Source organism: Panthera onca, chromosome D2 (genome assembly GCF_046562875.1).
Source record: "Panthera onca isolate mPanOnc1 chromosome D2, mPanOnc1 haplotype 2, whole genome shotgun sequence".
Lineage (NCBI taxonomy): Eukaryota > Metazoa > Chordata > Mammalia > Carnivora > Felidae > Panthera > Panthera onca.
In genome coordinates, this window is record NC_138349.1 from 35,908,876 (window position 1) to 35,917,386 (window position 8,511).

At 44.2% G+C, this 8,511-nt stretch overlaps 1 long non-coding RNA gene across 2 annotated transcripts in view; it reads left to right on the forward strand.

Annotated features, from left to right (window-relative positions):
• The window catches only part of LOC144613240 (uncharacterized), a 29,464-nt gene extending 22,086 nt beyond the window's left edge, over positions 1 to 7,378 (forward strand). Inside the window, exons 3-5 of one of the 2 annotated variants that reach the window (XR_013550636.1) lie at positions 522 to 578; positions 6,359 to 6,433; positions 7,152 to 7,375. This is a non-coding gene — a long non-coding RNA (uncharacterized LOC144613240). Of the gene's footprint in view, positions 1 to 521; positions 579 to 6,358; positions 6,434 to 7,151 lie in introns of both variants that reach the window. The other variant, XR_013550637.1, reaches the window with a different exon arrangement.
• The last annotated feature ends 1,133 nt before the right edge of the window (positions 7,379 to 8,511 follow it).

Consider the following 8,511-nt stretch of genomic DNA (forward strand, 5'->3'; position numbering starts at 1 on the left):
TAAATATTTACTTTATTTTTTTTTAAGTTTGTTTATTTTTGAGAGACAGAGTGTGAGCACAGGAGGGGCAGAGAGACAGGGAGACATAGAATCCGAAGCAAGCTCCAAGCTGTTGGTACAGAGCCAGATGCGGGGCTGTAACTCATGAGCCATGAGATCATGACCTAAGCTGAAGTCGGACTGAGCCACCCAGGTGCCCCCAGCCTCTTCCTTTTTAAGGAGAGTTCCCCAAAGTTCCACATAACACTTTAATTTATATCTCATTGGATAGAACATAGTTAACTTGCTGGGAATGTGGGAGATTAAGTCTTTCAGCTAAGTGAAATTGCTTGCTTAAAAACTGTAATTCTTTTACTAATGAGAAAAGGGGAAAGGATATTGGTAAGTTACTAGAAGTCCCCTCCACTCAACCCTGAAGAGAAAACTAAGGGGTACTGTGGTTAATAGTCACCAAATGCCATGCTATACTATAAAAAATATTATTTATTATAGGATTATAGGATGTGTTATTTGTATTACAGGATGTCAGAGCTAGAAGTGGTGATAAAGGCTTCTTGTCCAACTCACTCATTTTACAGGTAGGAAGTTTGAGGACCTGAGTAGGGAAGGAATTTACCCAGGGTCACATGATAAAAGAAGCAGTCCTAATACTGCCTTGTACCCTAAGTCTCTACCAACTCTTATTAATGTCTAAATCCCAATATTCAGCCCTCATTGCTTCTTCCTCACCATGGTGATACACCCAGGCTCTTTCACCTTAACACCACCTTCGAACTGGGTACAACTTCATCCTCTTTCCTAGTCAAGTTTCCACTACTGTTTTTCTCAGTACCTCCAGCCCAGGATGGCTCCTAGTTTTCATCACAGGGAGGGATAATATTGGTTGGTAGAGGCTTCCAGAGGTGGTCTTCCATGGCTAATTTTGAAGGCTCAGTTGAGAAAAATTACTGGGATTGATTAATGAGGTCACTGTGGTTGTTGCTCGATAAATGGGGGCTCTGGGGGCAAAAGTTTGTTATGAGACCTGGTTTCTTTTACTTTAGGGGTAAGGACAAAAGCCTTCTATCTGGGCATATTAATAAGGTGTCTGGCATTCACATGTGATAGCCCTGTTCCTACAAGCTGGGCAAACCTCCTACCACACTGCAGTCATCTGGGAGGATAGTGGGCAGTGGTGTGACTTCTCACATATCAGAAGCTCAAGGCCATGCATCACCCCATGCCTACTGCAACAGGCCACCAGGGCAGGCCCATCTGATCCTGTCTTGCATCAGAAAGATAACTCTTATCACCACTCCACAAAGTGAGCTTGTAAAAATAGACAGGATCAGGTTGTGACCAGTGCCCTGGAGTTACCAAGGCAGCGAGGTTCTAGTTACAGTTCTGTCACAGGCCAGACACTAAGTATATCTTCCCCACAGTGACAAGGAGTGTCAGGGAGCACGCCAGCCACATGATCCTTCCCAATCACAAGGGAGAAACCCTGCTCTCAGAGTCTATTCCTGAATCACTTTGCTCCCAGAGTCTATTCCTGAACCAGGCCTTGGCTCAGACTACAAATAGATTGCCTGTGTCCTGGCCAACTGTTCTACTTGTGGTCTGCAGATAGGACACCATGTGTCAAGCATGGGGGGCAGCCGTAGAGCAAGTTGCAGGACTCCTGGGCATGTCTTGGAAGACACATCAGAGAGGGCACACGTCTTCTACCTGCCTCATGGATGGTGGGAAAGGGAGGAAGTCTGGAGCTGGAGGGGAAGGGGGCTGGGAGTGCTCCCTCTACCCCTGCAAATCCACCAAAGGATTCACTGATTCTGATTCACTCCTAAGCAAATCCATGGCTGATATCTTGTATTTGGTCAGATGTGCCCATTCTTTTCCTGACACTTCATTTCTTTGAATAGTATACATCTATTAGCCAAATTAGTAATTTTACTTACACAAATAGTACATTAATACAAGTATGTTGTATGAAAAAAACCCTCAAACAATACAGAAATTGGTAGGAAAAAAATGAAAATTTCCCTTTTCATTTATCTCTCACCAACTCAACCTCTGTCCCCAGAAGTAACTGTGATCAACAGTTTGATATTTATCTTCCATACTTTTTCTTTCTTTTAAAAAAAGTGTTTATTTCTTTGAGACCGAGAGAGAGAGAGAGAAGAAAAAAAAAACACATGAGTGGGGAGGGGCAGAAAGACAGGGAGAGAGAGAATCCCAAGCAGGCTCCATGCCACCAGCACAGAGCCCGAGGTGGGGCTCAAACCCACAAATGGTGAGATCATGGCCTGAGCCAAAACCAAGAGTCAGAGCTCAGTCGACTGAGCCACTCAGGAGCCCCAATCCCATACTTCTTCCATGCACACAGCACATCACACCAAAACACCTGCAACACACACACACACACACACACACACACACACACACACACACACAGAGTATAGTATAAGAGGTTACAAGTAATCATTCTAATATTATCTGGGTTCAAATAGCTTTGTGGCCTTGGGACAAATTAATTTGCTTCTTTGTGCCTTGCTTTCTTCCTCTGTAAAATAAGGATAATATTGGACTCTACTTCATAGGGTTTTTGTAAAGATCAAATGTAAGTACTTTCAAAACAGTGACTAACACAGTGTAAGGGCTTGAGTCTTATTACATACGTACATAAGGAGGTCATATTAGTTATCCACTATCGTATAACAACTCACAATTTAGTGAGTATGCCAATTCGTGGCATACAACAGCAAACATGTATTATCTGCGGGTCAGGAATTCAGGAGCAGTTTAGCTGAGTGGTTCTAATTTAGGGTCTCTGATCTGGGTGGATGCTGGCAGGGGCTGCAACCATGTGAAGACTTGACTGGATGTGTAGAACTTTATTCCAAGATGGCTCACTCATATGGCTGTTGGCAGGAGGCTTGATCTCTTGCCCCATGGGTACTGCCACAGGCTGCTTAAGTGTCCTTGCGACATCGGCAACTAACTTTCCCCCCAGGAGTGGCAATCTAAGAGAGAAGGAGGAGGAAGCCCATAGCATTTTTATGACATTTTTTTTGAAATTGCATACCACTACTTCTGCTTCATTCTTTTCTAGAAGTGAATCACTACAAAAAGCCCACACTCCGGGGGGGTGGGGGTGGGGGAGGGGATTGAAAGCAGTTGTAACAGAATTTATAGACATATTTGACAACTACCACAAAGCTTATCCTAGAGGTACATGGTATCACGCTCTGTTGTCTTGCAATTTGCTTTTAATCGTTTAATAAACACCTTAGAGATCTTTCCATATCAGCACATACAGAATTACATCAATCTCTCTAACTGCCAAATCATATTTCATTGTAAAGATATACCGTACTTTCTTTAACCATTCTCAGTTTAGTGGGCATTTAGGTGTATTTTTCTTTCTTTGCAGGAAGCAAGAGCCTAAGGCAAGGGGCACTTCTTACAGATCCATAGTCTAAGGAAAAGTTTATAAGTATCTAAGAAGTTGGCAGTGGTAGAGGGAGCAGAGACCTATAGATTCCAAGTGACCAGACAGGTTATAATCTCAGGACACATATCAACAGTTGCTCACGAAAGAACACTAACATACAACATTGTCACCACTGATTCCAGAGCAGCTGTTGCTGCCTCTGGCCCTGGTTCTATGTTCCCTCCTAAGTGAGGCATGACTGGAATCCCGAGGTATGTCTTCAGCTTGATGTGTAGCTCAGATGGCCAAGAGTTCACAGCATTAGACACTAAACTGTGACAGAGTCTCCTCATACTAGTTGGAATCTTATTCTTCATGACAATTTGAGTCAGCTATCTGCCATCCCTCCTTTTTCCCCACATACCATGATTTTGTTTAGCTCTTCTGGTTACCCTGGTTTTGTTTAGGATGGTAATGGCCTAGTTGCAGAGGTTGAATCTGATTAGTCAAAGTCATTCACTATAATTTCACTCACCAGATACTTCTATTTCTAGCCTCTCTCACAGTGAGGGCTGGCTCATGTAGCCATTTTGGCCAATGGAATCTAAGTAAAAATCAGTTGGGAAACTTCTTGGAAAGCCTTTGCATTCCAAATGAAATCATCAGATATGACTAGCAACACCCTACCCTTTCTTTACGCCTTAAACACAGATATAATATCTGGAGCTGTGGCTGGCATCTCGAGACATGTTATAGACAAAATTGAAAAGCCATCATGCTTAAGATTTGGGATAGAAAGCCAGAAACAGAGAATTTGATGATATTGTTGAGCTGCTAAAACAACCATGGACCGACAACCCCCAGACTTTTTGTTACAGAGAAAAATAATTCTACCTTTTAAAAAGGTACTCCTCACTGGTTTACTGTTACTTGCAGCTGAAAACATTCCTGAGCTACTTCCTGCTTCTCTCTAATCTCTCTAAGTTCAGGGCCTCTGTGTCATGTACTTTCATTGAATGACCAGTGCTTTTGAGAGACACCTGTTTCCTGATACCCAGACAGTCCCCACATTTCTGGCTTAGCAGAGATGGGGGTCCCCTGAATAGGCAGATGGGTTCATGATACCTAGGCCACTGCAGAAATGTCTCTGCTGTATAATGTCCTTCAACTCAGTTTCATCACTAGGAAAAATAACACATCTGACCACGCTATAAAAGCTGAGAAATAAAATTTCTTTTAATCTTTTTCTAACTAAATACTCTTGGGTAGGGTCAGAGTGCACCAATCTTGAATTCTGCTCATTAGCAAACAGTTTTCTAGCAGGGGAGAGACCAGGGAAAGTCTCCTACTAGTGACAGCCAAATCAGGGAATGTTGGCTGGCACATTATCCAGACAGAAGAGTAATATCTACTGGAAAGTGAAGTGGTTCTTTAGTAAAGTGGGGAGGAAAATATTTGAAGAGTCTCGTAACTACTGATGTAAGAAAAACACTGAATTTCAAAAAAAGGCATCTTGAGTTTGTTGAATGTAATTTGACTCTTGTAGACAATTTTAGAACCAACTTCAGGCCATGTACAGGGGTAAAACGAGGGCTGAATTAGCTTATCTTCATCAGGCTTTTGATACGTATAACTGGGACCGGTAGCATCTTAATTTTCTGGTGTGTTCCAGGAGAAAGGAAGATTTTTGGAGTTCACAGAGCTTATCAGAATCCAGCTTCCAGTTCCTACTATACGACTCTGGGGCGGTTACTTTCTTTGAGCCTTGGGTTCCTCAAAAATCTTTGGTTTCATAAATACTCCCAGTCTCAAAGCGTTTTTTATGAAGATCTAAATAAAACCATATAGGCAACTAGCTGGCACGTATTATTACTACTGCTACTTCCTCTACTATCACTACCAGAATCACCGCTAATTATCATCACCATCACCACCACCATCACTATTATTTACAATAGAAAAGACATCAGGCTTTGTATCACTGCTAGTTCTGTTCTAGAGAGATTTTAAATGAAGAAAACAAACGTTTCAATGAATAAGGAGTGAGGTAGGTCAGAATCAAATGCCTCCACTTGGTTCAAACAAATCACCTTCCTTTGGGTTTTACAAGGACCATGTGGCAGGTGAATTGTCCTCACTGTTTTTGGTCAGAGACGGGAGAAATGCTGTCTGCACACCCCCAGCCAGGCCTCCAAGTAGCACTTTGACACTCTTGCAGGAGGCAGCATCTACTTCTGCTGCCTTTTTGTTTGCAGGGCTGTGAGTTTCCATTTCTGTCCTCCAGGAAGAATTTATGATTTCTTCTCTACTCCCCCCCTCTCTTCTCGGTCTCTGAAGGCAAAAGATAGCTCCCCTCCCCCTCTGCAGAGGTATTTCTTAAAGTCTGCTCTCCCCCAGCCAGAGGCAGCTTTCTCTACTGATGAATACAATGATGATAAAAATAGTGTTTCTATTTTCTTAGGAATGCTATGCCTTTCTTTCAAAAACCAAACCAAAACAAAAACTTTCTCCCTTAGAAAATTATAATGCTCTTGCACTATGGAAAAGACAGATAAGCAAAACGAAGAACATAAAACTGCCCATAATCAGAGTGTACCAGGACTCACAAGCAACGAGCATCATGCTTTCAGTCTTTTTTCGTGTGCATATTTATACACTTTTATTCAAATTGGAATGTAATCACACTCCATACCATAGTCTTCAGTATATTTTTGTTAATCAGCGAGAAGTCACTAACAACTGTCCATATCTTTCGAGACATGTTTTCAACATTGTTTCCATGGAATTTGATTCTGCGGGTGCCATCATTTATTATGTATTATTACTGGTGTATTATTTAAACAGTTCCCTGTTGCCGGGCATTTAGGTTGTTAATAACTTTTCACTGTTCTTCACAATGCTATAGTTATTAACAGCCTTCACACTCATTCATAGTTTTCTCCCTAGGGTCTATGCCTGGCAGATGTGATCACACGTATTTTGGAAGCTGGGAGAACCGAAGAGCAAAGAGGTTACAAAAAGGTAAATGAATGGAGTGAGTTGCCCTAGAGAGCCTTGTGTTTGACAAAACAATTAAATGCTGAAGGACAGTTAACAAAACAAAATGACTATGGTAGCTGCTCTGAAGCTCTTCGTTTCGGAATTAGATCTTGGAGACATTGGTCTATTGAGTGCCTGGCAATAAAACCATGTCATCAGCATATAGAAGGGAGCTTACCTTTCTCTTTTCTGTCCTCAGAGCAGGCACTTGGAGAGTCAGGAGTTCAGCTCATCCAAGATTCCAGAATGGTTAAATCACTTGGCAAAGGCCACTGAGCGGGTTAGTGGCTAAGTCAGGACTGGAAGCCAGGTCTCCCCAGTCCTGGATGACTGCTTTTTGTGAAAATGTCCTTCGCCGAGGCAGCTGGGCTATCACCATTGACAATGTCACTCAATCTTTTACAGTTTTATAGACTAGAGCAATGACCTGGGGATCTTGTTGAAAAGGCAGATTTTGAGCCCAGTTGGTCTGGGATAGGGCCCATTTTCTGCATTTGTAGCAAATTTCCAGGTGATGTCTAGGGTCCAGACCACTCTGAGTAGCAAGCAGCTAGAGAATGACTCAAATGAAGACAAAGCAAATGACCTAGATAAAGACAGGCTTATTGACAAATAGTACAGCCTTTCAATGTCAATGACTGGAAAGGGAGCTCCTGATAGTTATGAGTCTTAAAGTAAAGGTATATCCTTTTCCCATCAGCAACACTCTGACAGGAGACCAACCCAACAAGTCAAAGGAAGGACTGGGGCTGTGGTGGCCAAGTGATGATCAGACACACCCAACAACAGCACAGTAAGTCCCTTTGTTGTGAGGAAGCAGCAGCAGCAGCAAGAGAGCCAGAATAAAAGCCACTTTATTTAATATTCCAAAGGCGTTCCCAGTGTCTCCCAGAGTCCTCATTAATTACCTGGAGAATTACCAAGGAATTCTCAGACGGGATGAGAGCCTCCTTCCACTGCCTCTCACCACACCTCATGACACCTAGATGACAGAAGAGCTGCACTTGATGAGAAGAGGAAACGGAGCCTGGGCACAGAAACAGAAGAGCTTTGGCCTGTGAGATTTCTAAATCACAGGCATGGCTTGCCCTCTTGCAAGTAGAGGCAAAAGACGTCAGCCTTATTGGCAGTCCCGGGCACGCAGCTTTGGGATCGGAATAATAACGGTTTTCAAGGCATGGGGAGTAGCCGAGGGTGGCCGTTTGGTGCATGGAGGGGTGAGAGGCCAGGTCCAGGCTGGGCCAAGCCAGGGAAGGAGGGCTGTGAATGCTGGCTGTTTATTTTTTCTTCCATGCAAACTGCTCACTTGTTAGCATCGGTACTGCGACATAACAGTTTCCAGTAAATACACTGAGCTGCACGGAGGTGGTAGAACAAGGGGAGGCTCAGATGTACAAGCAGATGGTTCTTATTACTTCCAGTCGTTCTTGTCGTAGTCCCACTGGGCTGGGAAGCCCTGAATCGGGCTGACCTTCACGTCGAGCATCCTCTGAATCTGCTTGGGCACACTCTCCCCTTAAAAGGTGTGCAGGAGGGACGCTACAGGCAACGCTTCTCGCAGATCTGAACCGGAGCGGGACGCTTCTCGCAGATCTGAACATGGCGGCGCCCACAGCCGCCTCGCGCGCCTGCGCACTCCCGTTCGCGTCCGGAAAGCTCGGGCTGAAATTCATGGGGCCCAGTTCCACATTCTCATCAATGGAGAGGCTGCTCGAGGGGGTCTCCTTTTATTTCAAGGCCTTCTGGCTGGCGGAGAGATCTTGACGTGGGCCGCGTTAGGCAAGGGATAGTGGCGCTGGTGGACATAACCGGGGAGAGCATAGTCTTCACGCTTCACATTTCCAGGTGCTCGCACATGCACGGAGGTGGGAACAGCTCGCTTGCAGATTAGAATAATTACTCTGGTCGCCAACATTCTTGCCACTGCCCACTCCCCACCTCTCAACCCCCCAGCCTCCAGTGAAGCCCACCTCCCTTACCCCCTGCTCAGCCCGAAGAGCGTGGTTACTTTAGACCTGGAACCAGGAAGTGCTGGCCTTAAAGCTAGAGTAACAGAATCA